The sequence below is a fragment of the Meriones unguiculatus genome, chromosome 10 (genome assembly GCF_030254825.1).
Source record: "Meriones unguiculatus strain TT.TT164.6M chromosome 10, Bangor_MerUng_6.1, whole genome shotgun sequence".
NCBI lineage: Eukaryota > Metazoa > Chordata > Mammalia > Rodentia > Muridae > Meriones > Meriones unguiculatus.
The window spans coordinates 98,449,417-98,475,245 of NC_083358.1; the positions used below are offsets into that span (position 1 = coordinate 98,449,417).

Here is a 25,829-nt window from a genome sequence, read left to right on the forward strand (position 1 = left end):
AAATGGCCAATTGGCCACAAGCAGCTTCATGTGGCAATGGAATTTTCAAAACTTGTCTGAGCCAAGGTGTGGTGGCCTAGCCAGAAGAGGTCTATAGAGAAGGTCAAATCACAGAATCCAGGCGATTGGCATCTTCTTTACCTCATGGGCCGGTTCTGGAGTGCTGGAATGACATGGATGGCTCCAGGCATAGTCTCTGTGCAAGAACTTAAACAGGACAGGTGGGAAGGAGAGCAAGGGCTTTTAACGATGAATTTGAACAGAAAGCACCTTTCAAAGCCACATTGTTTAATGGGGGTAGGTTTAGGGGTCTTTTGGGGGTGACGGCAACAGCTCTCTACATGGGCACTGTTGTTCATTGTTGAATATCCTTTTCCCATGCTGCTCTATGTGACATTTTCAGGGATTTTTTGCTCTCTGACAATTGAATAGAGCTGTCAGGAAATGAGAGGCAAAGAGAACAGGGTCAAACCAGGAGTATCTGTGTTAGCTACTCCTGTTAGCAACATCTCTGGGAGATTTTGCATGTCTTTTCTGAGCCTCACCACTGGACCACCTCTGCCCAGGTCTGGCCACCTTGCTGGGGTTAAAGCACCAGGTTTCTCTTTCTCCTCCTTTCCAGCTCTAGGACTGAGAGGAGAATCCTGGAGTTATTTATCTAAATACGTCTTCCCTTTTGTTCTTTGACTTCTGTAACATCAACTCTTGTCATCATCTCTCTTAACATGGTGGAAAGGATGTCAGTTTCCCGATTGGGCCTTCCTTCTCAACAAGTAGGAACAGACTTGAAGATACATATTTAGTGGAAGCAATCATAACCTTTGACCTTTGGTAAGGAGATTACCCAACTACTCACTTCAGACTGGGTACAGAAAATGGACCATAAGAACAACTCCACCAAAGTCCAACTTGATGAACCAGTATCTTTATTGGGATTGATTATAAAAGTATGGGTGTGGGGTTACTTCTAGGAGCATGGGACTCAGAGGCAGCTCCATCACAGAAAAACCCACCCCAACCTGGGTACCAGATCCGGACAGCTGCATCCCTGGAGCTCTCCACATAAGTTGCAAGCAGTTCATCTGATCAGGTTGTCTCTTCTCCTCACTGGACCTTGCTTATATAACTTGGGAAACAATGTTTCAGGAACTTCTTGAAACTTGTGTTGTTTGCATGCTGAGCCTTGTATGTTTTGGTTACTTACTGAGTCCGAACAAGATACCCCCCACCCCAGCATGGAATGTTCCAGTTCTGAGGACATTGATATGCAACAACAATCAATTTTCCCTAACCACACTTTCTCTGTCAGAAAGGCACATGGGACATGGATAGAAGGAATTGCTGCCATTCCATGGATCTTGTAGGGCATAGAATTTTCTTCCCAAATGATGGGTGGTGTTTTCTGAATGTTGTGAGGACAGAGAACAAGGTGCTGCTCATTTTGGTGGGTAACAGAGTAGAGAAAGGCTCAGAAATCAGGCAAAAGACAGAACAGCATGTAAAAGTCAGTGGTTTATCCCAGGCTAATACTCTTATTCTCAGTCTAATTCATACCTCTGCTTCCTAAATCCAGGTAGTCCAGAGGTACCCACAAGGCAGAAATATCCTAACATCAATCTTAGAAAGACAATTTCCAAAGCAGAGTGTCCTAAATATATTTCAACAATGATACCACAAAAGCAAAAAACCTTTGTTTATGTATTTGTTGAATGCCCAGTTTGTGATTCAATATATTTATCAAAGAAGTTTGCAGACTCCATCTTCTCCAAGGCCTCCGTTCTGGTGACAGAGATGAGGTGGGTCCACTCCAAGCATCTCTTCATATGTGGCATGCTGAAATTTAGGGTCAGGACAAGAGCATGAAGAGGGTAGCTGATAAGGAGACCTGGTGCTGGTTTAATTCTAGAAAGATGTGTTAGAATCATGGTGTGCTAAAGCATGGGCACTTTATTGTATTGTTCTACTTCATCGTCTCTTCAATCCTGGGGCTGTACATCATTATTCCTATTCCAAAGAAAGATGAGACTTTAAGAATTGATGTATTCTGTATGTACCCACCTAGCAAGTGGTGGAATTAAATTTGATGCCTGCTTTGTTTAATTTTGTTCTCATTACATTCTTACCACTTTTCTCTGTCCCTACTAATTCTACTGGGTCCTGGATACTTTGTATTTAACCACTAAAGATATTAGAGTAAGGTGGGACACCCAGGAGACAACTCAGGGGAGACAACCCAGGGGAGACTTTGTTACAGTGATCTGTTCAGTGGTCATGCAAAAGACTAGAGACAAACAGCAGATCAGAGATGAGTTAGGGGACCATGATGACAGTCCAGATAGAATCAAGAATGGAAAAAAAAAAGTCAGGAAGAAGGTCATCACAAGACTGGCTGAATGAGTGAACAGAGGATGAAGAAAACAAAACAAAACAAAACAAAACAAAACAAAAACAAAAAATGGGACGAGCTTGGACGACTCATAATTGAAATCAATCTGGCTGATTTTGAAAACAAATAGCTTCCCCACCTGCAAATAAAATGCTGTCTTTTATTACCCTCTAGGCAGAAAATGTTTTGTGATTATTAAATAAAAAGCCGAGATGTCCCCGTGATTTATGATCAGAAAGGTTTGCCAATTTGTCAACCCCATAGACAAGGAGAGTTGTACTTTAGCTATTGTTTGGATTCTGGTAAGCAAAAGGAGGTTGAACTGAGTTACGGCTTAGGAAAATGTAGTGTCCCACAAAGAAACTTCAGAATCAGACTCTGAGGAGTGGTGGTGGGAATTAGTGGTATTTCTGGCCAGGCCCAGTGGCACAGAGTTGTAATACCAGGACTAGGAGGCTGATGCAGGAGGATCCTGAGTACAAGGCAAACTTGGGCTATTTAGTGAGATTTTGTTCAAAAACAAAAATAATAAAGCCAAGAAGCAACAGAAGAGTGTTTCTAGGTTTAAAAAGATGTAGTTACAGAAAGAACTTAGTAGCCTGACATTTGGCACACACCAAGAAAGAATTAAGTCTTTTGAACACTGGAACTGAGTAAGTCAGCTAATTCTTATGGAGCCAAAACACAAAGGCGGTTATGAACAAATGTATAAACATAGACTTACTGCTTAAGCTGTCGTCAACAAGAATTGATTGATATCCCTGTAAGTTGCTTACCAGGAATTGTAGTGTGTACTGTGACCTGAGATGCCCTGCCATTGTTAGGAGAAGAAGTAACTGAGTAAAAAAGCCTACCAAGGATACAAGATAAAAGACTGTGGGTCACAGCATGAAATAAATTATATCCCCCTTAATAAAGGTATAGAAGGAGCCATGAAACTGAGCTCATATGAATATCTCTCTTTTCAAGTTGGGTTAGCTTCAGAGGGGTTAGGTTAACTAGAAAGAAGAATGAGTTTGTAAGGAGACACGTTATTTAAATTGGGGGCATAACCTGAGATCATCTAGCCCATTTCCAAGATCAGGAAATAGACACTGAAAGGAAAACTGCTCAACAATGGTGCTAACAGACTTCCTTTGGGAAGGTGTCAGACTGGGAGATGCAGACTTTGGGGTGTCAGTCGAGGGCTGGGAGGGAGGTGAATTAAGAAAGGAGAATGCTGATGTTGAATGTTTGTGTTCTGAGGGAATTCTCCAGCCATACACATAGAAGAAAAGATACACCGAACTGCATATTTATAGAAATGAGGGTTCAAGAAAAGTTCAGCATAAAGGAAGCCCAAGGAAAAGATTCTGTGAAGTGAAAGGCTAGCCAATATGAAGAACTGTCCAAAATTGAAGGAAATAAGATGTAAACTGTTTCTGATTTTGGAAATATGATCATTCTTTAAAGGCACAGTGTTAATAAAGCAACAAGAGTGGGAGGACAATAAAATGGTGGCTTGTGTATGTGTTGGGGGGGTGTATATAGGATATGGGTGTGTATATTTGGTGCTTATGGTATATAGAATGTTTATATCGTGGGTCTGTATGGTGTGTATGAGAACTGTATGAGAATTGTATGTGTGGTATGTGTTTATGTGTATGGTGTTGAGTATGTGTATGGTTAATGATATGTAATGATAGTAATGACATGTAATGAGAAGCACATGTAGTGTGTGTGTATGTGTGGCATGTGGTGTATAAAGAATATATATATATATATGTGTGTGTGTGTGTGTGTGTGTGTATGATATGGTATGAGTATGTGCTGTATATGGAGTATGTGTTTTATTTTCTGATGAACACAGACCTTTATGGCTAAGTCTTCCAGCCCTGACTAAAAGGAGGTAGTGGTATCTGAAAGAGAAGACTTCTTCAGATGATAGGGTGCCTCACATTGACCCCAAGGAAAAATTCCCAAATCAGGAATTTAGAACCAAATGGAGATCTAGCTTCTGGGAGAGGGATGTTAGAAGTAGCCCAGGTTTACGTGCAGAAGTTTGCACTGCAAACTGAGGATAAAGAGCTGGTGAATGAGAACCAATAGTAAAGCCCAGGGAGAGGGAAGGACAAGGCACTCTTGGGAGCTGATCTTGGATGTCCTGGTTGCATGCAGCATTGGCAACATCTGCAAACAGAATGCTGGTGAGATTGCCATGTGTGGAAATTGATGACACAGCACACACAGGAATCAGCATGCTGCATGTCTAACCAAGTAATCAAAGATGTTAATTACAGTTCCAGAGGCTGTCATTTCCATTCAAACCACAACTACATTCACACAGAAAGAAGGTAACAGCGTGCTAAGAAAAAACAAACGAGGAAGGAGTGCTCTCTTATACATTATTTCTGTATATTCACCAACCACCTACACTGAAAAAAGCAACAAAGAAAGAAGAGGAAAAACGGCACACCTCATAGCTCGCCTTTTAGCTCTTCCATGCTCATCAGTACTGGTAGATGCACACATTAGCAATAATAGAGTGAAAAGTGTTGTTATATTTGTGTAGCGCTCCTTCACACCATCCCTTTATTCTACTAAGAATGATATTTAGATGCATATATAAGCTCAAAAATACAAACTGTAGTGTCAGTGATTCTTCATATAAGTTCAGTATTTATATTTTTATTTAATGATGACATTACACAGTATAGATACGAATGAAAATTCACAATAATAATTACATTTCTGCTTTTCCTTAGCATGGCATCAAATGTCAAATAAAAGCCATCATGTTTAGTCAAAAGAGAGACTTGGAAGAAAGAAAAAGTTTCATATTTTAGTAATCTCTAAAAGCAGGCTTTTTTTTTTTTGGTGGTCTTTGAACACGGAGCTATCCATTTTAATTTTGCCATTCTGTAAGCAGCTCTAGTGGAATGTGTGCCTGTGTGTGTGTGTGTGTGTGTGTGTGTGATTAGAGTGAAAAGACAGTCCTATGACCCCCAAGGAGAAGGAACAAGGGAATCACCGATGAACTGAGAAAGGTGAGTCTTGGTCAGATACTCATGGGCTCACCAGACTACGATGTTGGTATTAATGGCTGCTAGTGAGGAGTTGAGGGAATGACAACCCAGAGAAAACTGTGTCTTCCCTCTGGCAGCTCTCACACACTCCATTAGACCTAACATTTCTGCTTCCGTTATCCAGGGACCACTCCATGTTCCATGATTATTGTTTTTCCTCATGCTTCTTCCTCTGCCTCAAATGTTCTTCCTGTCTGACTTCAGCTCCAAGGAATGGCACTTAACATCAGAGAGCACAGGCTGGTGGAGGAGGAGTCAGCTTGGCAGAACCTGTAATGTCAGTGACTCTGTAAGAGTTCAGTGATTCTGCATTCATGTTTTCATTTAATGTTGACATTATACACTGTGGAGATGGTCTTGCTGCCTCCTGTAGTCCTGCCCCGTTCTCCATCAGTGACTGAGATCTCAGAGGACATGATGCTGCTGTTTGCTCCCGGGTGCTTTCTCACCCCAGCTTGTAGCTTTGGTGTGCTTCCCCACGATACTCTGACCTACTCAAAAGGTGCTCAGGAGAGCGGTCCACCCCAATGTGCCTGTAAGCCCAACCCTCTGGAGGTGGCATTCAGGCAAAGAAGTAGGGATGGCAGCCTGCAGGAGGATGTTACTACGAAGTTCCTAAAAGCTGGGCAGATGAGTCAGATTCTGATGATAAATATGAACGGAGTTGTAGATGGCAGATAGAAGAGGAAGTTTTGAAGAAATAAATAGGCTCCATAGATCCTAGACAAACCAATGATAAGATTAGGGTTTGCAAAACTGAAGTTAATGAGAAATGGAGGCAGCTGCCCAAGCAGGCTTAACCAGAAATGTAAGAGAAATGTCTGGAGGCAGTGACATTTAGATGTTAAGGCCAGAGGATTGGGTAAAGCAGCTGAGAACAGCCAGTGTGTTTCCTGAAGTCTTCTCAGGAGACATGAACGAAGTCTACTTTCTTTGGATAGGGCACTGGTGACAGACTGAAATCACGATTCCACCACAGTCCAACTTGATGAACTGATCAGTTTACTGGGATTGCCCATGGAGTACCCATGAAGTGCTCCTTAGAGGAGTATGGATGACTTCAAAGTACCAGAAGGTCACACAGCAAGCATGGGTGACACCTTAATAGTTGTATAATGAGAACCCCTCTACAGTTAACCTCTCACATGTTCCATCACACCTTACATACAGATAGCAGGAGAGGTACAGGGGAGTGATGGAGCTCTCAGGTGAGGGTCTGATGTGTCTCCCCCCTTCCTTCTGTGAGGCAATGTCAATGCCCAAAACAAAACAAAACAAACAAACAAATAAAAAAAAACAAACAAACCAGCCCTACCTTGAATGTATCTCCTGAGTAGTCACAAATGCTTCCAGTGAGGATGACAATGAAGGTGGTTATGCTCAAAGGACAGTGTTCTGGAGAAAGAAAAAGGTCAGATTAGATGACAGCTAAAGCTATATTAGTTAGAATGAGCAACGGTGCTGTTGGTCATGTGAGAGGTGTTACAGGGGAGTGAGGTGGCAGAAGCTGAGCGTTGAGGAGTGGGTGTGGGAGGTGAAGAAATGAATGTAACAAATATAGACTTTCCATGAGGTTTGACTTTAATGGGGAGAAAAGAACCAGGGAGGTAGCTGAAGCAGGACCTGTGATCTGAGGAGAGTGTCGGATTTAAGGTTCTAAAATGTTGATTAGCAGATTTAAATTGTGTGTGTGTGTGTGTGTGAGAGAGAGAGAATTATTCTAAAATGTATTCATATTTACTTGCTTATTTAGTGTTACAGTTAATTTAGAAAGTGATTACTGCCCTCCTGTCCCATTTTTAGGTAGGGAAACCAAATGAAACCCGGAATTTGAAATGAATTTTCTAAGATTATGTGTCAGGAAATGAGAGAGATAAGCCTGAGCTTGGGTTCCAGTAGATAGTGAAGCTTCAGAAAGAAAAATGTATCTCCATCTGCAAAATCCTCTGTGCTCACAAACACATTCAAGGTACTGTAATTATGGTGCCCCCAGCTCCCCTTTCCTCAACAGGGAGGGGGCCAGTCTCCAGCCTTTATCAGACTCTATTGAGCCGAAGCTTTAGTGAGCAGCAGCAATCTGTTATTTTCCTCCTGTTTGCCTTGTAAGTTGCTCTTTTAATTCACATGGAGAGAAAGAGAAGGAGATGAATATTAAAAGCTCACATCAAGGGACCTAGGGAGACAGAGAGACAGGGACCTTCTCAGCATGCAGAGAAAGAAGCAGGGCTTTGACATGAGGCAAGATCTGTAGACCCAGAGTCTGTGCTGATGTCTGACAAGCCTGACCTTGGGGAATGTAGCTTACCAGACAGCTTGGCTACTGGGAAGGGCCTGCTTTGCAATTGTCTTCCCTGTGTCAGCTTGCCCTAAAATGACAAAAGAAAGAAAGAAACCAAATTTGAGACCTCAAGAGAACTGTTTATGTTAAGGGGGGAGGGGAGATGAGTGTGAGTGTTTCTGGTACAGGACATGTACTGAGAAGAGCAGTTCTGGGTAGCCTGGATGGTAATGGAGTACGGGAAGATGGATAGAAATGGTCTTTGTCAGTAGTATCAGTATTTTCCTTGGTCCTCACTCAATTCTGGGCCTCAGGTTCTCCATGTTAACTTTCCCATTGGTGGAAATCCTGTACAGACACCAGTAAATGATTGGAATTTTTTTTTGGGGGGGAAAACTGAAGAGTTGAAGCTGGTCAGTTTTGAGGAAGGAGTCAGGATTGTTGGGTGATTGTAATGCGTGAAGAGCAGGATCAATGGCTGGTCTAGCCTGCTTTTCTATTGCTGTGATAAAACACTGACAAAAATGAGCTTGGGGAGGAAAGGGTTTATTTGACTTTCATGTTCAGAAGATTGCCCATCATTGAGGGAGGACAAGGAAGGGCTCAAGAAAGGCAGGAACGGAGGCAAGAACTGAGGCAGAAACCGTGGAGGAGCACTGCTTACCTGCTTGCTTCCACAGCTTGTGCTTTATAATCCAATACATGACCACCTGACCAGAAGTAGAACCGCCCACAGTGAGCTGGGCCCTCCCCTACCAATTGTTAATCAAGAAAATGTCCCACAGAGCTGCCTGTAGCCAATCTGATGAAGGCATCTTCTCAAGTGAGATTCCCTCTTCCCAGATAACTTTAGCTTGTATCAAATGGACAAAAGTACTAACCAGCACAGTAGGTGTTTGCTAAGGCAATGATTTTTATACCAAGCCCCAAATTATATAAGGCTGGCCTCTACAAGTCCTATCACAGTGTACAGACCATGATAGTGCATGAATGAGCTACCTTCTTTATTCAAATGACTAAAGCAATGCAATTCAACATGTGTATACTGAGTGAGTACCTACCAAGAGGAACCTGGTAAGCTCTGTAAAGAGTTTGTCATACCGTGTTCAGCATGTACCATCAGTGTTTGTAGACTTTTTCCTTTGACACTTGTTTCCTGAGCATCACCTATGATTCCCTTGGTCTTACAGGTTTCTTTGGTTGCAGGGCACTGTGCTCCATCTGTCCAAAGCACAAGTTTGAGATAAGTGGAGTTCACGCTCCCAGGAGAAGTCCAGTTAGCTAATGACAGATGGGGTTGGGAGATAAATATCTCAACTTCCTGACCTTTTCTTATACACATAGTCTTCTAGATGCTCCCAGTGAAACTGAGTCTATCCCACATTATAACAATTCCAACCTCCGGACTTTCCTTTTTTCCCACCCCTATCCTGGTGCTTCTAGGGAATGTCTTCCAAATAAGGGCTTGTAGTCAGATGTTCATATTAAGGCCCAATTCTGGGAGAAATCAACTTAAAAGCTACAAAGCTAAATACAAAATATACTGTGTATAGATACAAAAGATATTGTGTAAGGCCATTTGAGTAGGATTGAGAAAGATGAGAAATTGCAGCAAAATCGAGGAAGAAGAACCCAAGATGACAGGTGAATATTTGCCTAAGAGGGCCTACACAGGAGATGAACCTTGTCAAAATAGTACGGTGCTGGAATGAATGATGTTTTCATAGATATATGTCCACCCCAACATCAGAATATGACCTCAGCTAGAAAGAGAGTACTTAAAGATAGAAATTAGCTATGATAAGTATACTGAATCAGTGAGCTCCAAGCCCAAGGACTGATGACTAGAAGAGGAAATGACACAGGGTTTACATACAGGGCAAAAGGCCATGCATTGACAGAAAATAGAATAATGTAGACATATGACAAAGAATTGAATTGGCTTCTGGAAGCCTCTAGAAACCAAAAAGAAGTGCAAAAGGCTCTTTTCCAGACTGTTTAGGGGAAGCATGGTCCAAGTGGTAGCTTGATTTTAAACTTCCAGTTTCTGGAACCATAAGAGAATAAATTTGTGTTGACCTAAGCTACTAAATTTGTAGTATTTTGTTATGGCAGGTGTAGGAAACTAGTAAAAAAAAATAAGAACACGATAGACAAGAAACATGAGAAACATAGAGGACTATATATAAACTGCATGTAAAAACAAAGTGATTTAGTTTTTGTTATGATTTTCTTTTCAGGTCTCCATTTCTCCTGCTTGGCCACACTGTTCATTAATTAGTTAAGATCTAGCAGGCGGTTTCTCCTTTCTTCTGCCTTACACAGGCATCCCCGGTGGCTGAATCTGCAGAGCCAAGTCTGTGTTTGCTGTAGGCAGATGCCTGTTCTCTGGGTTCCAGTGTGAGGAGGATGGAAGTCTTCAGAGAGTACTGAAGGTACTGAGAAATGTCAGCTGAATGCTCACTCAGTCCGTAGGGAGAATGCTCAGTTGCCTAGTGAGCTTTGAGGCATATTTAGAAGAAAACATCAAAGCAACTGGTTAGGAAATTGGATAAGAAGCATAAGGAAAAGGAGAATATATTAGGTTAAGAGAGGGAAAAGAATGAGTAGTGTGGAGAGGGAGACAACTGAGTGCCCATCTTTCTCCAGGGCCGCCTCACCATTTCTCCTCTGCAGAACAGTGTTCCTGATGTTAGGTCTCTGGGTCTACTCTCCTTTGGTCTCAGGCTGTGCGCACACTAAAGTAAGACACAGTTCAGTGATCAATACACTGTGCATTCAAAGACATTCCCAGTTTGCTACTTCCATCTTTGATCATTTATCAACCAATTTTCACAAAGTAAACAGGTAGATATAATGCCCCCACCAACCACAACAACAGCAACAAAAACAGAAGTGTACATGCCATTGGTCTAGGGTGGTGTAACATACTGTCTTTGACTCTGAGCAAGTTTTGAAGAAGATAGAAGAGAGGAGGTATACTCAATGTTCTCTGTCTCTTCTCAGAAACAGATCTGAACACTCTTCTCACAGAGGCTAAGAGATCAAGAACCAGCTCTTCATCTCTTCCAGCCACCAAACTCCTGCTCCCCAGGAATGCTTTATTTATACACTGGCCTTATCTTGTTTGAAGTGCTCTTGCATTTAGTGTCTCACCCAGTGCACGGGCAGTATGTTCTGTGTTTAGCTGGGGACAGAAGTCATCTCTGGAAGATCCATTTTACTAAAAGGTGATTAAGGTTAATTGGAGATTTGAAGTTAGATATATGACTTCATGTTGGATACCAAAGAGGAAAATAGTCTGTTCTTGCTTCCTTAGGGCTCCTGTGGTGACAGCAGAGTGGTTAGCTGAGAAAACAGGGAATCCTGAAATACTGCTTCATGAAGTTTGTCACATCTGGTTTAGCTCCTCTGAAGTTTACCAAAGTCCATTCAAAACCTTTAAAAAATTATACTATTTTTGTTTATTCTCTGAGAGCTCTATACATGTAAACAATTTATTTTATTATATATACACCCCTCCTTTCCCCATACAATCCCCAGCCCTTGCTCTAGTGCATCTGTCTCTAAACTCATCTTCTTTAAAAAGAAGAAAAAGAAAGTTTGGGACAATTCAATAGAGCACAAGCAACTTATCAATGGCCACCCCAAAGAAACATGACTTTACCTTTCCCAGAAGACATCAAACTGCTATTAGCTTCTCAGTTAGGGTTGGGGTTTTGTGAGCCACTACCATATGCATGCTGGGTTTTTGGTTGGCTTGATTTTATGGAGATCTTGTGAAGATCACTGCAGTTGCTGAGTTCATGAGTGCAATGGCTATGTCCTGCCAGAAGACATATCAAAACACTTATCCACATCCTCCTGATCTTATATTCTTCCTGTCCCTGTAAATATTTAAAAAGCTGTTTGACAGCATGACCATTTAGTAAAACAATACTAGCTTCTTTTCTGGGGACTATGACCTTCCAAGCCCTGGGATTTTGGTTAGGTTATAGTACTAAACATTAATTTCCTTCTGTGGAGCAGGCTTCAAGTCCAATCAGAAAGCAATTGGTTATGGCTATAATAGTCATGCTACTTTTTTTAAAAAAATAAGAAACCACATCTTGCTTGGCAGATTCATATTATAGTGTTCAGGGTCCATGCTGATTATGACCATTGATGCCTTTCTCTCTCCCAGTTGCCTGTGTGGCATCTTCTGGCACTACTAAAACCAACAAGCAGAGAGAAGATATCCCAGTCAGCTCAGAGCCTTCTTAAATGCTCTTTGATTGCATGATTTTTTATGGCATGGGATTCAGAGCAAATTTAATTTCTCAGATAATAATAGCACTATATAGTCACTGCTGGCATAATGCCAACCAGCCATATAAAAAATGTGACTGATCATTTCATCAGTGAGGAAATGAAAGCTTACTGACATAAGATAATAATCCCAACATCACACAATTTAAAAGTGGCATAGCCAGGATTTATTTGAAGCCACACCTCTTTATTTCAAAGCCCAAATCCTTAATAAGGTTCAACTTCATATGATTCTCCAAACCTTCCCACAATTATTCTTTAGATACCTCCTCCCTCCCTTTCATCCTGACTCTTCAGGACTCAGCCACAGTCATGGAAAGCTCACACTGTGTAGACAGATGGGTAGGTTATAGAGAGATGGCTGCTTTTTATTTTGGTTCCTTTCTATCCCTAAATAATTCTTTGTAAGTCTTTTATTCAGCTGCTGTGTGGCCCTCTGGAGTGAGACTGCTTGTGGTTATCTCTGGAGCATCTCAGACAGCGTTAGCTATCATCTCGGAAGTCTTTCTTTGAAGCGTAATGGAGGCAAAGCCTCAAAAGAGTGGATCATGAACTATTTTTGAATATGAACATGTTTGAGGGCATCTGAGAGGAGTTATGACTCTCAGTCAGAATTTGCTTCTTTTTCCCCTTTTCCTCTTAAGGCAGCTATATCCCAGACACTAGACAACCAGTTAGCTCAGCATTGGCTCATGAGTTCTGTCGATACCAGAAACGTATTCACAAATATAATCCCTAAATCAGCCATCTTTTGTCTGCTCATTTGTGGAAACATAACTGAGGGAAATGGATGAGAGGTGAGGAGGTGGAGAACTGGGTTATTACCCTCTGATTTTCCAGGGTCAGAGCTAGGTTGGTCAAGAGAACAAGGTACCTTAAAAGATACTAGGGCTCTGGGCAAAGAGGTGGCAGGGTAGGCTTACAACTGGGAAAGCAGTGCCCCTGAAGTATATTTGAATGGAAAGCTACCATCCAGTAGTGAGACAGTTCTGACACCAAGGCTAGAGTCATATGCTGAGATCATGAGAACTAAGGCCTCACTTCCTGCAAGGCTACCTGGAGCTCCATGACTTAAGATTCCCTGAGATCATCTTGACAGGATACCCATCCCTCTCCCTTCCTCTCTTCCCCCATTTCTTTCCACCCTACCCCAGCTCTTTCTCATCTTTCTTTTCTTTTCTTTTTATGGCAGTACCTGGGCTTGAACCTAGGGTGCCATGCATGCCAGACAGATGCTCTACAGCCAAACCACATCTCCAGCTTTCCCCTTCCATTTTCATTACTGCTTCAAAGTACAGAAGTATCCACTCACTTGATCACCCTCCATTTTGTCAGCATGGGTCATAATCTAAAACAAACAAGTAGAAGATAGGAAGTAGTCATAGGCCGCCTCTAGGAGAAGGCTCTGGAGTCCTGTTGTATTAGTCGTTAATATTTATTGATATATTGATATATCTTTAGTAAAGCTGCATTTAATCCTAAACAGCTGTATAACCAAATCACCACACAGAGACTGGGATTTATTTAATTAACTTAGATCACAATGCTGGGCAAGAGTTATTCCATCCTAAACCTCCAAGCCCACATAGTTCCTACCATTCAGACTTTACCCATTATGCTTGCTTTTAGTGATATCTTAGGTCCAGTCCATCTCTCCACGTGCTTCCAAGACCTCTCCTCCAGCCTCTCTGTTCCAGCTCTCCTCCTGCAGCTTCTCCTCCTCCTCTCTGCCTCCCACTCCTTCCTGTCCTCCTCTTCCTTCCTCTCTTCCCACTCTGAACCAGGATGTCCCGATGTCCCACCTATTCTCTCCATTGCTCAACATTGTTTTAATTGACATTTTAGAGAACAAATGGTGGCATGTTTACACAAACTTGACACCGGTGATGCTTAGAATAAACATCACAATGCAATGTCCAGATTGAAATGTCCAGATAGTGGGGGAGAGAAATCAGCATTTGAATGAACAATGTCCAGATAGTGGGGGAGAGAAATCAGCATTTGAATGAACAAGGGTAGGGTGTATACATTCCAAAAGAACATTATACCAACAGAGTCCTAAGTATCTCAGAGGAATTCTAGAGCATGAGGCAGCAATTGGATTTGATATCAGTGATGATAACAAACTGCCAGGGTCCTAGTGTATGTGTCTACTGCATACTTTAAAAGTCCCTTCCATTGACTACTTTAGCCATGAGGGTGTGGTCTCCATGAACTCTTATGTCTAGGGCAGGAGTTCTCAACTTGTGGGTTGTGACCCTTCGGGAGTCCAATGACCTTTTTCAAGGGTCGCATATCAGATATCCTGCATATCTGATGTTTACATCACAATTCATAACAGTAGCAAAATTACAGTTATGAAGTAGCAATGAAACTAATTTTATGGTTGGAGGTTATCATGAGGAACTGTATTAAAGGGTCACAGCATTAGGAAGGTTGAGAACCACTGGTCTAGTCTGTGTTTAGAAAGCTGACTACATGGCTATCTATTTTCTTCCTATCTTGGCCTTGGCATGGCACACTTCTAGGCTGTCAGAAGTGTTTCCAGGCAGAAAATGAGAGAGAAATCAGCCAGTACAAAACTGTCTAGAACATCTCTTAACAGACAGGCAGGGTAAGTGGGAAGTCTTCATATCTGACACTTTCATCTGACTGTCCTAAGGTGCCTGCTTGAGTTCGCCCTCTCCATGTCGTCCTCATTCATTCAAGAATGGTCTGCTTCTTTTTCTTTCACCCGCTTGTAAGAGAGCACAAAAAGAGTCACCCATGTTTTTATGTATGTATATTTCATTTCTCAGTACTGTCAGCGTATCAGGGTCCCTGGACCACCACATCCCAGTAGCTAGTAGCTAGGCTGGGGAGGCTAGATGTGAATGTGAACCTGCCTGTGAGGGTAAGTACCCATGTAACCCCTTCTTGCCTATCTGTGGCTCTGGACTTCTCACTTTCTTCTACTCTTCCTTGTTCCAAAGTCTCCTGTACTTTCCATTCTTACTTATATTTTGTCTCCCATGCTTACCAAGTCCTCTTCCAAGCCCCAGTATAATAAACTAATCTCATATTATTAGGATGAATAATAATAATAATAATAATAGATGCGGACTTCCAGGTCTGGCTGTGTTCAAAGCTGTGCTCAAATTAAAGGCCTGCCATGTAATTTGGAGCAACTTACCCTGTTGGCAGAACCTCACCATCAGCAACCTTCTAGCTGTGGAGTTGCTATGAAGATGAATTACAGCCTTCAATAAATGAGTGCTCTTAGTATCATTGCTTGCTCATCACTTTTTGCTCCTCAAATCTTCTTTGTTCTCCACTTTCTAACCTTACCTGGGGAGCCAATCCAAAAATGAAGATTGAGTATCCTAGAGTAAATAGATCCAAGGGTCCTAGTCACCAGGGAGAATAAATTCAAGAGAAGGAATCTCAAAAGAAGCCCCACTTCTTTAAAGATTTATTATGGAACAGGTACTGTAATACGTTTTATGCACATCCGGGTTCATCTCATAATAACCCTACAAAAAGATACTACTATTCCATGACACCACCCAGAGAAAATATTTGAAGAGGATAATTTAAGATTCCTAGGCTCAAACAAACAAACAAACAAACAAACAAAACAAAAAACCCCAAACCAAAACAGATGTAAATCTAGCCCTTTAACTCAGGTGTTTTTTGTTGTCTATAAATTAAATGTAAAAGATGCTTTGAGTAAGAGAAAGAGATCTGGACTATTCTCTCCTGGTTCTGCATCCTAGCAGCTTCCCATTGGGTTCTGTTAGGCTTTACTAGTAGTTGGGCATGCCGACAGTTAGTCTTCTAGGTCCCATCTGAGTGGATGGAGGAAGATGTACAGGGTATCCAAGGGCAAGGAGAACATTATATGAGAACAGTTAATGTAGGAACATGGGGCTAAAAAATTACTCAGAAAGAGGCAGAAGGCCACAGAAATGGTCGAGTGGAAGCAAAATGCCAGCACAGGAACATTTATTGCAAGTAATTTGCAAAGGGCTCATAGCTGAGCCCATATAAAAGCTGACCGAAACAATTTTCCAGAGTTAGGAAAATTGCTCAGAGGCCACAGAAGAGTAGGGGAAAGTTAAGTGACCTGATCCCAACTCACAAATGAACAGCAGGTGCCAGAGACCTGGGACACAAGGAGGCTATGGATATCTGGGTTTTTACTCTTGCAGTGTCTGGAAAAAAAAAGAAAGAAAAGAAAATGGCCATTTCTGTGATAAACTCATCTTGGATCTGTGTGCCTCTCCACATTATTAAAGGACATCCATCCAGGGCCTTTGGAAAAGAATCCTGATACACCCACCCTGGACTGGGCCAACACCAGAAAATAGATACACAGAGCAAGGTGAATTTCTAAGACTTGATTTGGAAATAGGCATGGAAGAAGAGATCACATCTTATTGAAGACCCCAACGCAACCTTTATGCAGGCTTCTCTGTTCTTTTGGAGTAGAATCTGGTCTCCAGTGGAAGCATCTCTGAGGCATGATGAGCCAGTAGGGGACTGATTCTAGGTCCAGTAGGGGTGGGGGCAGGGATGAAATGCTACAAGGAAAAAGAACACCTCATACCCATGGAGAGCCAGGCCTGAGCTGGACACCTGAAAACTGCAGAAATAAGATTGTGAATGATGGGGGTTAGGACGCAGCCTCTGTCTCAGAGGCAGGAGTCTGGGCAAATGAAGCAATAGAGGAATCTTACCTGACTACATACCTTCTAGGTTTTCAAACTAGATTTGATTCTTTCTGAGAAATAAACTTATCTTAGTTAAAGGCTCCATTTTACTCAGAAGCCCTGGGCTTCTGGGCAGGACAAAGAATGCCCAATCTTGAGTGGGCATTGGCAGCTTGGCTGCCAAGGTGATAACCACTTAAGGAAGCCACTCAGGTGAACCCTGAACACTTAGGACTCTATTCTTTCTTTTCTATGTGAGGCTTAGCTATACGAGCCCTATAGAGCCAATGGTAGTGTGCAAAGGTGCCAGTGAAGGCAGGAAAAGACAGTGGTCTCAAGCATGTTTATTTCCTGGGCACATCAAGTCATTGCATGGGCCCAGTTCTAAGTCTTTCTCTCCCATATCCTGTAAGGCTGAAAATTGTTTACACCCTTCATCCTGGATACTCCTTGATCCACCTCAAGAGCTTCTATCAGCCTCTGGAAGGTGGCATGGAACCTCTTCCTAAAGCAGAGAACAGCCATGGTGCTAAGGAAAAGCATGAACTGTGGGGTCAGTGACATTGCCTGCATCTTTGGCAGTTTGATCATCTGAAACATTCTTAAAAGTCAGGTCACCCTTAAAGTCCTGAGAAACTTTGATCAGTTGCTATCCCCAGGCATTTATTGACAAATACATTCCCCTCCTTTTTGGCTCTAGGGTACCACAAGGGTCCTAATGTCTTAGGACATCCTTTTTTAGGTTCAGTGCCTCCTAAGGATGTGTGGAGGCAGAGAAGACCTAGGGACCTCCAGAGCAGTGTTACTGCTTTTCAAATATCAAGCTGTTCACAAGTTTCCTAGGTGCCTGAGAGGGACTTCAGTTCTACATTTCTAGTGAGCTCTTAAACCAGGAGTACACACACACACACACACACACACACACACACACACACACTCTAAATTGGGGCTATATTGGGGTATATGCTCCAGCACAAGGTAGGTAACCAATAGAGTGACTCCCTAAGAAAGTAAGGGGTAAACTTCATATAGGAGGCTTGCTTAGGCAGCCTGGCAACTGTGGTGCCTGGCTTGGGACTTTTGTATGTACCCTTCTGATCCCCAGCTCTGGCACATGGGCAATGCACAGCCCAGTGCTTTGTGTATCCATGCCAGATCTTGTGGCCAGATCGCAAGAGATGATAGTCACTATCGCCACTCTGAGAAGCTCATATAGCAACCAGAGCTGGGCATCCTGTGCATGCATAAACTGAAGAAAAATTGCTTTCCTGATTTAAAAGGGATCAGGCAGCACATGCAAGCTAGCTTAGGATGTTCATCCTGCAAAAACCCACTTTTCGCTAAACACAGAAAATGCAGTTGGAAACCCAGCCTTTTGTATTCTGCCTCATTACAGAGTAAAATGCTGAAAATATTTGTTATTTGGCTCTTTAAAGGTGTGTGTGTGTGTGTGTGTGTGTAATTTCTGTCCTGAATTGAGAAAAGATCCCTAGGATGACGAGTAACAACATGGTTTCTGTTGCAGTTGCTCAAAGCTGCTGTTCCAGATGCTAATGAAAGTAGATGGAGACCATGGCAGGCCAGACTTTGTTCTGAATCCTGTCCTATACAATGTAAACTTTTTTGTCCATGAAGTATACTTTGAGCTGAGAATGATAGGGTTCAGCCAACTTGAGCACTTTCTAACTTCCTCTGCGAGGGTTGTGGAAGAGCTGTTCTGGGTAGACCACCGATGCAGCTGCAGGCCCCTCCTCATAGGGGAAACTAGACACATTTATTTTTACCCACAGAAGGCCTGGGGGAGACTCGATGCAGATGGAAATCTTGACCTATGAATTTTTCAGTGGCATTTATACATTTTTAGTTCAGGAGAGAATCCTCTTCCTTGAGGCTAAATTGTTATGTTAAATGACCCAAAGGCACCTGACCTGCTTTCACTAATTTTCTTTCCCCTTAAAATCTCTCCCTGTATTGGGAAAAGAACGAAGACTGAAGTTTATGTAGTCTTTAGAGCTCTGGTTATACCGACTCTTTGAACACTTTGCACATTGCACACTTCTGGATGAGCACATCACCTTCTCTTGGATCCTGCTTGTCCTAGATCAGTCATAATGCAAAGGCATTAATCTATGACTTCTTCTGTGGAGAAGAAAGAGACTGAAATCAGAAAAAGAAGGCAACCAATGTTGTGATTTAATGGCATGTACCAACTCAGTGTTTTGATTAAGAATTCAGGTTTTAGATAATACCATATTTGCTAGTTCTGTGTCTGTTTAAAAGAAAAAAAATTAAATCACAGAAATGTAGTTAACATGAAAAGTAAGTTGTTTCCTGCAAAAATTTCCTAATCTCTCACCCCTAGGAGAGAAAGAACCTCTCTGTATGTATTTCCATTAATTGCCTGTCTCATTGCTTTAACCCAGTACTTGACAAGAAGCAACTTCAGTGAGGAAAGGGTTATCTTGCTTAGCTCACAGTCAGGAAAATGATGGTGGTGGTCACAGTTCATCTAGACTGAGGAGACAGAGAGAGAGAGATGAATTCTTGAACTCATATTTTCTCTGGTTTACTTTTTTATTCAGTTCAGGACCTCAGCCCCATGAGATTAAGTAGCCTACAGTCAGGGTGGGTCTACTTTCTAATTTAAACTCAAGAAACACTGTCTAAGACACGTATGTAGAGGTGCATCTCTTAGGTGATTACAAATCCAATCAAGCTGACAAGAAAGATGAACTATTATAATGTTCTGCCTATGTAAATGAACTTTTATTTGCCAGTTTCAATTGTTGTCTATCAGGATTACTTCCTCTGTCAGCTAACCTAGGCCTAGTTCTGGAAGCTTCGAGCCTCTGTACAATCTAACCTAGGCCTAGAACATTTTCAGCCTCTGAGACTTCTTAATAAGTTCACCCTTTATTGTTCTTTCTGAGCTCAAACCTGGTTGGTTCAACTCAGCTGTTCTGACTCAAACTCCTCTCCCAGCTGACTTATTCAATCTGCCTTTTATCTCAGCCCATGAGTTGTTCTTCTTGGCATCAAACTAACTCCAATAATCTTTTCTAATCTTTTAGCTCCTTCTCATCCTCTGGCTCACTCTATCTTCAAAATGTGTCTAGCCTTTTCTCCAATTCAGTCTCTTTCTGTAAAACTTTCCCAGTAAAACTGCATCTTCTTTGTCTCTCTCATTGTCTGTGTTGTTTATGTAACTTCACCTTTCATGAGAGAAGGGTGTATTCTAGTCCATCAAATCTTTCTCTGATTCATAACCTTTTCTACCACTCAGTTCTTCATTTTCAAACATGGGTGCTTCCTTCTACAATCTAACTTTACCTTCATTGTTTGGGATTAAAGTTATATACCACCACGCCTGAACCTAAGCTCTTCTTAACCTGGAACTTGCTTTATACCAGGCTGGCCTTGACCTCAGAGATCTGCTCACCTCTGTCTCCTGGAATAAGGGTATGTTTTTATTCCAGCCAGATCACACAGACCTAGAAGATCTTTGAGTGTGATCTCTTGCCAGAACAGCCATGTTCTGAATTAAAATTCCTCTACATGCCTGTGGTTTTTAAAAATGGATATTATAAAAAAATTTCCCATGTTTTGAGTGTTTCTTCCCAGACCCAAATCTTCTATCTTGAAAGGAGCTTGTTAGATCAAGCATGGAGAGGACATAGATGCCCTGCTCTGATGTAGCCCATAGGCAGCTCAGTCTCCAAGTGGGTTCCCTACTAAGGGGAGCAAGGGCTGTCTCTGACATGGACTCAGTGTCCAGCTATTTTGTCACCTCCTCCTGGGGGGAGCAGCCTTTTCAGGCCACAGAGGAAGAGCATGCAACCAGTCCTGATGAGATTTGATAGGCTAGGGTCAGATAGTAGGGGAGTAGAAACTCCCTTATCAGTGGACTTGGGGAGGGGCATAGGGGGAGAAGAAGGAGTGAGGGTGGGGTTGGCAGGAAATAAATAATAAATAAATAAAAATGAAATAAAAAAGAAAAAAAGAGAAAGCTTGTTGAGACACAGAGATCAGCTGAGCTGTCTGAAAAAAAGCTCAGACCAACTGAGATACATGGAAAGAAAACACCCCAGCCCCTTGAACTGCCTGAAGGCTGTGCAATGTACTCCAGGTTTTCAGCTTTCCTGTGTTGTCACCTAATCTAGGGTGGCTTTTTGGTGAAGAAGCTGTCTTTGAGTCCTTTCTGCTCCTATATGTAACCCTTTACCCAAAATTTTGGAAATATTCCAGTAGTGGTTTATATGCCCTTACTTTGGTGAGTAGACATTTGTTTATGTATCCACAAGAATAGTTTAAAACAACAAGCCAATGGTCATACCCTGCTAATTGCTGTCTTGTTATCATCCAGTCTGTTCTTTTATCATTACAATATCTTGTGTATCTTTCTGTTAGTACATAATTATATCTCTTTCTTTTTAAAACTGGTAAATGTTATTCTGATATATTATAACCTAATAAATGAGCATTTGTTTGACTCTCTGATTGTTGGAACATATCTGTGAATAATAATAGGTGAGGAGATTTCTGAGACTGTGAGAAAACTCAAAGTAAACAAGACAAAAGTATTATAATCTCCATTTCTCCATAATACTGGCAGTTCATTGAATGTGCTTTTGTGCCCCTCCCAGGCATAGTAGTTAGGAGTGAGGGTACTTAAGATTATTTATTACAGCTGTCTATTGTTATTTGTTTATGTGCCTCTAGGGAAAAACATGTTTTTGTCATATAAAGCTTATCCTTGTCATTGTACACCTAACTCAGTTAACTATTCTTAACCCTCAGAGTATAAATTGCCTGATGTTCTTAATAAAGTTGGCTATTGCATGAGATTTTAGGCCTCACTCTCCCAGGTTCATGCCACCAACTAGAGTGGCATCATTCAATTCTCAATTTTTTCATAATTTTAGTATTAATAATAATAATAATAATAATAATAATAATAACCTATTTCAGAGGACCGTTGTAAAGGTTGGATTAATTTCTATTTGGGAGGCATTTAATATAGTATTTACTGTATTTTTAAAAACCCAATGATTATAATTATTTATAATTCAGATTTCATATATACACTTGAAGAACTTAAACTTTTAACTTTATGATGCTGACTTATAAAATTAAAAATGAAAGTATAATGCAGAAGTAGACAGAGTAGAAATGCTTGTATCACTGCAAAGCAGCTCTACTATATTAAGTTTCCAGATGCTAAGAGTCATCAAATTAGGCAATGTGCAATGTGCCTGAGTCTTGATTGAACTCTTTATTAGTGTATCATGGACAAAACAAAAGGTGTGACAGGGCTGGATTCTTGGTTTGTGCTATGATGAACTAATCCTCCGAATGAAGGTTACAAGTCGTGATTTTGAAAAACTATGACAATAATAATGGAAAGCACACTTGAAATGAAATTCTAAAACACAACTTAGCCTGGAATCTGCAACCAACAAACCTATGGCTAAGGCTATGTTTTAGAATTTTATTTTTCTTATCAGTAAAAGTATTTCCCAGACTTCGAGTATCAAATAAGATACAGGAATCACCTAAGACATATTTACTGAGATCTAAGTGCTAAGTGCGTGAGCTGTTCATGATACACACTTGTTAAATTTACATGATTAAGCAAGGAGGAAATGTAACTCTTCAGGCCCCGGCCACATTCAAAGGCAGTATGTGACTCTTCTGAAGGATTCTGCACAGGCTCTCACACGTGTCCCTTGTGCTGATCTCACACATTAGACACATGACTGCCATCACATCCTTGAGATATCTGAAGGGCCCCTGCATAACCCAAGACACGTTCTGCCTGACTTTTTAGATGATAATTTGGGAAAGTTGTACTCAGCATAAGAAACTTTTTTTTTTTTACCAAGAAAGCTGAGCAGAAAAAAAGATATTCCCAGTAAATTCTTTGGCCTGGAGCCTGTGTAGAGGTGGTGATGGTGAGTAAAGTCGGGTGGCCGCACGTCTCACATCTTAGGAGAGAGCAAGAAGTGGTTGAGACAGGTTACCACTGTATCTTTTTTTTTTTTTTTTTTTTTTTACTGGTGTGTAGAAGGAAAGAACTTTGGATCATTATTCAGTCCACTAATTAAGACACTTGAATAATTTCTATACTGCTATAAAATAAATGAAGAGTCTTTATATGTTATGTGTTACGCTATTTCAGTATCTGTGATCTTTTCTGAAAATAGGATCTTTATAGCTTACAGAGGTAATCACATCCAAACGAGGTCATCAGGGTAGGTACTAGCACAGCATGACTGCTGTCCTCATAATAATGGGCATGGACACAGAAAGGGACGCACATAGGAAAAAGATGGCATGACGACTCAGAGAGAATGCTCACGTGCAGATGGAGCGTCATCAAAGTGAGATAACTAAAGCCAAGGGATGTTTGGGATTATCAAACCAGGAGCACTCAAAGTGATTCTTCCCTAGCACTTTCTGTGCTAGCAGGGCCCTGTCAAAGCTGTGGTTCAGACTTGCAGCCTGCAGAACCGTAAGGTAAGAGATTTCCATTACTCCAAGCTGTCTAGTTTCAGTATTGTGTTATGGCAGCCTGCTATGACACCCATAGGAAACTAGTAGACCCACATTCCTGTACTATGTGATGTGGTAAACAGGTATACGTGCAGAAAAAAAAGAATAGCCCCTGCCATTCTAGAGTTGATAAAAATCTAAAGAAGACAAGATAATTTCCAATGAAGGTCACACTTGACTAGCATAAATAATATGACAAAATACGTGGAAAAAGAAAGTTTATGCATGGTTAGGAAATAATACCACAAAAGAAAAAGTGTGTTAAGCATTTTGGTTGCTAAAGATGTTTGAGGCTTTTGTAGTCCTGAATTGACTTATTGTTACAATTTTACATTTCTGTTTAGAAGGTAGATCTAGTGTCAGATAATAAAAAGAGGTCTTAGCTGGTGATGCCCAAACTCTCTGATAGGTTATGTAATTGGTGGGAGATGGACGATCTCTGCTTGTCTAGGCTTACAGCAGATGCAGGATGTAGGCTAGGTTTCCGTCTCACCTACTTTGTTTTCAAACTCACATGCCCTGTGGGTGACACCAGAATAACTCTGCTGAAGTCCTATCTTCTTTCACACCTCTGACATCTCATAGGCTCAAGAAAATGGTGTGGTGGTGGTGATAACAGTATGCGTGTGTGTGTGTGTGTGTGTCTGTGTTTGTGCACTGCATTTGCACACGAAACACTAAGAAGTTAAAAAAAGCAACAAATCAAACAATCTAATAGGGTACACAGCTAATCAGAGAATTCTCTATAGAGGAATATTGAATGGCAGAGAAACACTTAAAGAAATGCTCAACATCCTTACTCATCAGGGAAATGCAAATCAAAACAACCCTGAGATTTCACCTGCCACCCATCAGAATAGCTAAGATCAAAAACTCAAGTGACAACACATGCTGGAGAGATTGTGGAGAAAGGGGAACCCTCCTCCATTGCTGGTGGGAATGTAAACTTGTACAACCACTTTGGAAATCAATCTGGCATTTTCTCAGAAACTTAGATACAGCCATACTACTCCTAGGCATATGTCCAAAATATGCTCAAGTATACAACAAGGATATTTGCTCAGCCATGTTCATAGAAGCTTTATTCATAATATCCAGAATCTGGAAACAACGCAGCTCTCAAGTGAGGAATGGATACAGAAATTGTGGTACACTTACACAACGGAATACTACTCAGCAATTAAAAACAAGTAAATCATAAAATTTGCAGGCAAATGGTGGGATCTAGAAAAGATCATCCTGAGTGAGGTATCCCAGAAGCAGAAAGACACACATGGTATACACTCACTTATAAGTGGATATTAGATATTTAATATAGGATAAAATTACTAAAATCTGTATACCTAAAGAATCTAAGCAAGAAGGAGGAGCCTGGGTAAGCAATCCTCATTCAGCAAGGCAAATGCGATAGACATTGGAAGAGGGAGATAACAGGGAACAGGACAGGAGCCTACCACAGAGGGCCTCTGAGAGATTCTACCTCCCCTATCAGTGGACTTGGAGAGGGGCATGGGAGGAGATGAGGAAAGGAGGATGAGATTGGGAGGGGGCTACAGCTGGAATACAAAGTGAATAAACTGTAATTAATATTAGAAAATAAAAATCAAAATCAAATCAAAACAAAACAAAACACCGCAAGGCTAGAACAAAGGTGAAGAACTTTATTCATTTATTTATTTGTTTGTTTATTTATTTATTTATCTACTTATTTATTTATTTATTTATTTCTACAGTCAAACTTGAGGGTTGTTCTTTTTTTATACTTTTGTTTTCATTTTATTTAAACTTTTTCATCTCATATTTTTAAAATTTTTATTAATTCACTTAATTTACTTTTTATCCCCCCTGTAGCTCCCTCCCTTCTCCCCCTCCTAATCCCACCCTCCCTTCCCCTTCTCCACGCATGCCCCTTCCCAAGTCCACTGATAGGGGAGGTCTTCCTTTCCTTCCTTCTGATCCTAGTCTATTAGGTCTCATCAAGAGTGGCTGCGTTGTCTTCCTCTGTGGCCTGGTAAGGCTGCTCCCCCCTCAGGGATTGGTGATCAAAGAACAATCAGTTCATGTCAGAGACAGTTTTTTTTTTTTTAATCTGCAATCAAAATTCTTGAATTCTAGAGCTGGGGAATACCTGGGAAATGTAGATGAATGCTCTTATTTTTGCAAAAACAAAACCCCAAACCAAAACCAACCAACCAAAACAATTAATAAATACCCCCCATCCTAAGTCCTATTAAGTCAATATGGTGCTTTTATGAAACTTTATTTCCTCAGGTGCAGAAAGGGGAGGAAAGAAAAAGGGGAAAAGGTGTGTGTTATCAGAATGTCCTTTAAAGATAAAGTGATTCTGTCCATGCTAAGATGTGTTCCACTTTGTATCAGGTGTTCATCATATCACATTAGCTTTCCCTCCTTTTGGAAATAAGCAAGGAATATGTATAAGTGAGCAGACAGACAGGCAGAATAGCTCCCAAATCTCATATTTTCTATGAGAATGAAAGGAGGAAAACTTATGGCTATTCTCTCTCTCTCCCTCTCTCTTGATCTTTCTT

At 41.2% G+C, this 25,829-nt stretch overlaps 1 long non-coding RNA gene across 2 annotated transcripts in view; it reads right to left on the minus strand.

The window, feature by feature from the left end:
• Window positions 1-936: 936 nt before the first annotated feature.
• The window catches only part of LOC132657065 (uncharacterized), a 55,113-nt gene continuing 30,220 nt past the window's right edge, over window positions 937-25,829 (minus strand). Inside the window, exons 2-4 of one of the 2 annotated variants that reach the window (XR_009594909.1) lie at window positions 7,757-7,817; window positions 6,767-6,846; window positions 937-1,833 (exon numbers count right to left, since the gene is read on the minus strand). This is a non-coding gene — a long non-coding RNA (uncharacterized LOC132657065). Of the gene's footprint in view, window positions 1,834-5,235; window positions 6,172-6,766; window positions 6,847-7,756; window positions 7,818-25,829 lie in introns of those variants that run through there. The other variant, XR_009594908.1, reaches the window with a different exon arrangement.